The following is a 6525-nucleotide window of genomic DNA, read 5'->3' on the forward strand; positions in this document are numbered from 1 at the left end:
TTCTGACTGGATAATAGCATGTTTGCCAACCAAGTAGAATGGTTGTGCTGTCCATTATTGCAATAAACAAACCGGCTTTTAGTGGCTATCGGAATCTGTTTATAACTCATAAGAGCAGACACTATCGAGCCATTCTGCAGGCTCAGCGTTTTTAAGAGAAGAATGCGCAACTTGGATGGTCTCCCTGCAAAACTGGGTGTGCTACCCCAAAAGGTAGGTCTAGCATTGAGCACAAAAACAGAGAGAATACATAAATGTTTGACAGACCATACTGTTCGTGTGGGGGAAGCTGAAGGAGAGGAAACACAAGAATGCAGAGAGTTGTCAGGAGATGTTACCTTCAGTCGATATGTATTGTTAATAGGACAGGGCGAATTTTGAATTACTCTAGTGTAATTTGAATAATTTCAGAATTTCTTTATCACAATTGCAATGCAAATTCCCAAAATCACACCATATGACCAGAACGTGAGCGCCTGTTGTTCACAGCACTTTATTTTGGCTCTATTTATTAGCACAAAATGCATTCTTGCATTGAAAATGGATGCAAGGACACATTTCACGCTAAAAGCCGGATTTGCCTTTCGTGTATTTGTGTGTATTTTCCCAAAATTTCATGCAATTAAATTAAAGCAAACTACGCTGATTTCTCATAGCCATTATCAATAGCGAAGACTGTGTCCATGATCACTTTGTGTTGAATATATTTAGCACACATTTCAAACATGAACAAGGATAGAAGCAGAAACCTCCAATACTACTGAACAGGGGAAAAGAAGTCCAATGGGGGGGAAAAGAACGGTGCAGGGCAGAGGGTGTAGAGGAGAGCAAAAGTACAAGTAGTAGCTGCTAAGAAGTCTGGATTTATCCTCTACTGAGCATATCTAGATCGAGGATGTAAGTTTGTAGTAAAGGAACATGAGATCCACCTTGGACATATTAAGGCTGGGAAAACTGGAACTTAATTAACAAACCTTGGTGTAAAAGAGGGTGGTTATTCTCTGGTCAGGAAAACAATTATTTTCAGGTTCCAATAAATGGCACAATTTTGAAATTGTTGTCTTTTACCTTTAGTTTTACCTTTGTGTACCAGGTATGATCACCTTTCTGGGTGGCTGCTGGTAGTTGTGGCAGTTGGAATTCGGGATGGAATCAGCGAAGACCCTTTAAATATCCACACAAAAAATACATTCAAATACTTTTTAGGATTTATGATGTTTAAGAACAGAATAGTGGCTGTTCAACCAAATGATGTAGGTTCCAAGCAGATCGGAAAATCATAGCAAAGCGCAAAACAAGGAGCATAGCATAATTGTTTTACTTATGTAAAATCAATGCCTTGGTCATCAACTACTTATTAGACTGCATTCTCAAGAAACTATACACTGCTTCCTTTTGGAGGACATTGAGGCACTATTTAGTAGGGTGTGTGGATGTGTCTAAAATCTGTAAGCACTAAATAGTAAAATGAATCCACAAGTTACCCATGTATATGCCTTATCTGTATTGTGGTAAAGTGTTCTATTGATCTCAGAAGCTGCATCTAGCATATATATAAAAGGCAGATTTTAACTCCCAACCGTGTAGAGTATGCACTACTTGACCTTTTGATAGCCGTTGTGCTCAAACTGATTCTTATTGATGGGAAATCTGCTAATCATATCTCATTTCATATTATGTTGGGCACAGGTAACTTAATTCCGACGTGCACATCTCTCAACTCAACCTTCAGGCCTCTTTTAGGCTGTCTACCAGTATATGGCATCTACCTAACAAAATTGATGAACTAGCGACCCACCTATAGTATGCCCACTACTCTTGCGCCCACACTATGGCAAGTGGCAAGTATCTATACCATACTTTCTTCAGTGTAGTGGAAAATCTTTCTCATTCCCCTACCTCCTCTTCAACCCTTCCCCTACTTCTCATTTCTGATATTCTTTTTCTTGCTCTCCTAGTCTTGTTTCTGCTGTCTTTTGGGCGTATTAAGTCAGATTAAATGTGTGTCCTCAACACGTCTCTAAACTATACAGCCAATTGTCATTGCTCCCATTATCAGATATCAGTTGCCAAGCATCCAAGGTTTATCTTCTACAACAAGATATGCAACTATGAACCACATTATTTACCAAGCGGTTTGTCCGGTTCTATTGCTCGTTGTAATTTCTCACCTGCTTATTGTAGTAAAGTGCCCTTTTATTGCATGGTTTCCCACCAGTGTTTGCCTGATGTTTGATGCTCCTTTACATAAGTGTGCCCTGTGTTCCTGCTAATCAGGTATGCCACCCTCAGAGACTCTTTCCCTGACCCAGACACACTGCCAGTGCAGTCTGTATGCCAGGGGAGACCCTAAAACTACAAGTCAACATGGCTTACATTCCTGTGTTCCTTGATTCAAGTTTGTGCAACCTGACCTGTGCACTGTTGCCTAAAAGCTTTTGCTCTATACTATATCAGCTGTATACCAATGTTATTAGTTATCACAATCAGCATTTGGTGTTGCAAACCAACAAATAATTAAACAATTTAAACATGGAACCATGCTCATATTACATAAACATGTTTAATCTGTTCCAATCACAAATTAACATCTTGATAGAAATGTCATCCTTTACATCCACGTAGTTTGTTCTTTCAAGTATGTTGCCCAATGCATTTCGGGCCTCAACCGGCCCTTCTTCAGGGGGTACTCTGTAAACAATATAAATAATACTCTCTTTGAGAAACATAATAATGAGCAGGGTAAGTGAACTTATGTATATACAAACATTACATTATATGTGCAATACCGAAAATAATGTGCTTTTTGTATCACCAAATTAAATCTCAAAACAACAATGAAACCCAAAGGTCGAAAAGGAAATGGAAGAAAAAAAATATCCATCTGAAAAGTTCAAAGAAACTTCACCCACTCCATTATGGTGATGTGCTCGAAACGCGAAATTTAAAGTGACCGCGATCACGCGAAGACGTGCCCAAAACTAGAAAACAAATGCATTAAATCCAAGGAAGAAGACTGAGACCCAAACTAACCTTGAACTTGCTCCGCATATACGCCCTACTAAGAAAAACGTGAAGTCTAGAGACACAAACAGAACCGAATATCATTCTGTGTTCTAATACCGAAAACCTCTTCCACTACCTAATGTCAACATCTGACGTGCCGGTCATTAAAATAACTGACCTTCATTCAGTGTAGAATAGCAAATGCTCTGATCTCCTTGGCGTGCTGACCCCAACTGGTCTACGACGAAGGCGTGTACCGTGGAAACCCGCGGGATGTGATTTATTCAAAAAGAACAACAACGGACTACTTGCCTGAACTCAGAATAATCAGCGCCATCTCTAAAAGGGCAAAGTGCACTGCTGTGCCGTTAAAAAGTTTTAAAAAAACACAAATGGGAAGAAATACGCAAATCTTCCAAGTGCCGATTTAGTAGTGTTCGTCTGGAGACGCACGTGCAAAAGAAAAACTTAATAATGTGCACAAATAAAATTCCCTTAAGGAAAAAGAGACAGAAATAAAGCACATGATCAAAAATGTATAACTAACACAACATCCTTGTGATACAGCACATATGCATGATCTCGAAATTCAGTCCAACATACAGTGTATGATGAAAACATAAATCTATGAATACAGAACACCTACAATACTCTCTACCTAGTGTAGAATTATAAAAAAACACCCTAAGTCTACTTTATCATTAATCCCTTTGGGATCTTGGGTGTTAAGTCTCCTAATCCAATAAATCTCTCTTTGTAATAATGACCTAGTCAGATCTCTGCCTGGTGCGGGTTTGACCATCTCAATCACCTGAAATTTTAATTGAGCTATGGTGTGCCTATGGTTCATCCAGTGTACTGATAGACTGCTTTTGGTGTTAGAATTTCGAATAGTGCTCTTGTGCTCTGAGATACGTGTTTTAATTTTTCTCTCCGTTTTGCCTATATATAATAGTCCACATGGACATTTGATTGCGTATATTAGGTTTTTGGAGTTGCAATCCGCATTATGACTTGTTTTGATAGTTGCTCCCGTTTGGGGATGCTGTATGCTGTCACTGCATATCACGTTGTTGCAGTGTACACAATTGTGACAACGTCTTTCTAGTTTTGGGCACGTCTTCACGTGATCGCGGTCACTTTAAATTTCGCGTTTCGAGCACATCACCATAATGGAGTGGGTGAAGTTTCTTTGAACTTTTCAGATGGATATTTCTTTTCTTCCATTTCCTTTTCGACCTTTGGGTTTCATTGTTGTTTTGAGATTTAATTTGGTGATACAAAAAGCACATTATTTTCAGTATTGCACATATAATGTAATGTTTGTATATTCATAAGTTCGCTTACCCTGCTCATTATTATGTTTCTCAAAGAGAGAATTATTTATATTGTTTACATAGTATCCCCTGAAGAAGGGCCGGTTGAGGCCCGAAATGCATTGGGCAACATACTTGAAAGAACAAACTACGTGGATGTAAAGAATGAAATTTCTATCAAGATGTTAATTTGTGATTGGAACAGGTTAAACATGTTTATGTAATATGAGCATGGTTCCATGTTTAAATTGTTTCATTATTTGTTGGTTTGCAACACCAAATGCTGATTGTGGTAACTAATAACATTGGTATACAGCTGATATACTATACAGCAAAAGCTTTTAGGCAACAGTACACAGAGGTCAGGTTGCACAAACTTGAATCAAGGAGTATATGTTTGTTTGTTTTTTGGCACGTTCAGACAGCGCGTCAGCCCCTGTAGCACGTTTGACTTTCATTATTTTTTCAAATTGTATTAAGCAGCTTACAAATAGGAGTGCCCCTTTATACCATTAACATTTTACATTCCTGTGTGCCATGCATACCAAAACACTGCCTTTGGCATAGGTCAGGCCTTACAGCCCTAACGCAGGGTGCACTATACCACAGGTGAGAACACAGTGGCATGAGCCCTGGGTCCCTACAGTACCTGTGCCGTTCACAGGTATTGTAAGTGCAGTAAAGCCATTTATAAACCATGGGCTGGATGTTTGGCACCCCAAACTCCACAGCTCCAGGATGGCTTTCTTGAAGACTGAGAAGGTTGGTATCAAACTTCTCAGCCCATTAAACCCATACTGATGCCAGTGTTGGATTTAATGCCAAATGCACTCAGTGGACACCTTAGAGATGTCCCCTGAAAAACGACCTAACTATAGTGCCCTGGCTGAGTGGCTGCTCGCCAGCTGCCACCCCCAGACATGATTCTGGACTGCTAGGTAGAGAGCGTTTCGCTCTCGGGGTCCTGAAACAAGGCACATCTTGGTCAGGTGTCATGCCTCCTCCCCCAGGATGGGCAGGGTCCACAAAGGGGAAGCTTCAAAGGCTTGCCGCCTTTGTAAGTTGACCCTGCCTTTTGCTGCTCCCAGCAACTGACCCCCACCGGTTCTGACCCCCACTTTGGAAGGGAGAATTGGCGGGAAAACCAAGATATGGGGAGAGGTGTGACCACCTTTGCCAACTCCACTCCTCAGGTGCCGAAGGCGAAGCCTACCTCTCAGTCCCCGCCATCTCGAAGATGTGGGGACCCAGCCAACCAAAGAGAGGCTTATGCCCCCCTCCAACTGGAGGGTGGCATAATAGGTCGGGACCCAGTGCTCCCGACCTGTACCTACCAAAAACGCCTCTAAATTTAGTATATAGGGCGACCCCAAACTGTGCCTCCTCAGACAAGCAAGAAGAAGAAGGACAGAAGAGCCGTGCTTAAGGAAGAAGAGGAGGACACCAACTGCCTTGGCCCCAGCCCCACTGGCCTGTCCCGACCTCAACTTGCTCCAGTGGAACCCTTGTGTGTGCAGCTGCCAGCAGCCCCCCAGAACACAGAGGACCTGCCCTGCCTTCCCTGCAAAGACTCTGTCTCCTGTGAGCACCGGACCTGCTCCAGAAACAGACTCTTGCTCCGGCCAAATCAGCGAGTCTGTGCCACTCTACCCTTGACACCCACGGCCCGAGTTCGAGTGGCCCAACACCATGAGGAGGTCCCCCCAGCGAACTTGACTTGGGACCTGGTGATACCCGACCTACCTCATGCCACCCTACCTGGAAGGTACCACTAACCGCGATCGGAGCTATAAGGGAAATCAAACGCCTAAAGACACCCTTCACCCGATGCCCCATGGCCTTCTGTGGCCCAACCGACAGTGTCCAGGCACCCCCTTGTATCCCAACTTACCTCTCCAGACTGTGGCCGCCTCCAGGAAATATCCCTGCTAGAGCCTACAGGGCACCCGACGCCAACTCAGCACCCTGTACCCAGCCGCCCCTGTGCCGCTGTGAGTGCACCTTGTGTGCTAACTCAGATCCCCCTGTGCCCTGAGCTTAACCCTAGGAGCTTTGCTCTCACAACCCAGTGGCTTGCTCGAAAGCAGCCACCAATCGAAGTCCCCACTAGCCCCACTGGCTAACATTGGACCACAGCACTCTGCCCCCTAGTGCTGCTGTGGGTGTTCTTTGAGTGCATCTTTGACCCTGGGAACCCTTGTTC

General features: G+C 43.1%; 1 long non-coding RNA gene across 1 annotated transcript; it reads right to left on the reverse strand.

Moving 5' to 3' along the window:
* Positions 1-2544: 2544 nt before the first annotated feature.
* LOC146870603 (uncharacterized) lies at positions 2545-3251 on the reverse strand. The gene is made up of 2 exons (XR_014959414.1): positions 3185-3251; positions 2545-2691 (listed from the first exon to the last, which is right to left on the reverse strand). It is a non-coding gene; the product is annotated as an uncharacterized LOC146870603 (long non-coding RNA).
* Between the last annotated feature and the right edge of the window lie 3274 nt (positions 3252-6525).

Source organism: Triturus cristatus, chromosome 1_1, assembly GCF_964204655.1.
Source record: "Triturus cristatus chromosome 1_1, aTriCri1.1, whole genome shotgun sequence".
NCBI classification, from domain to species: domain Eukaryota; kingdom Metazoa; phylum Chordata; class Amphibia; order Caudata; family Salamandridae; genus Triturus; species Triturus cristatus.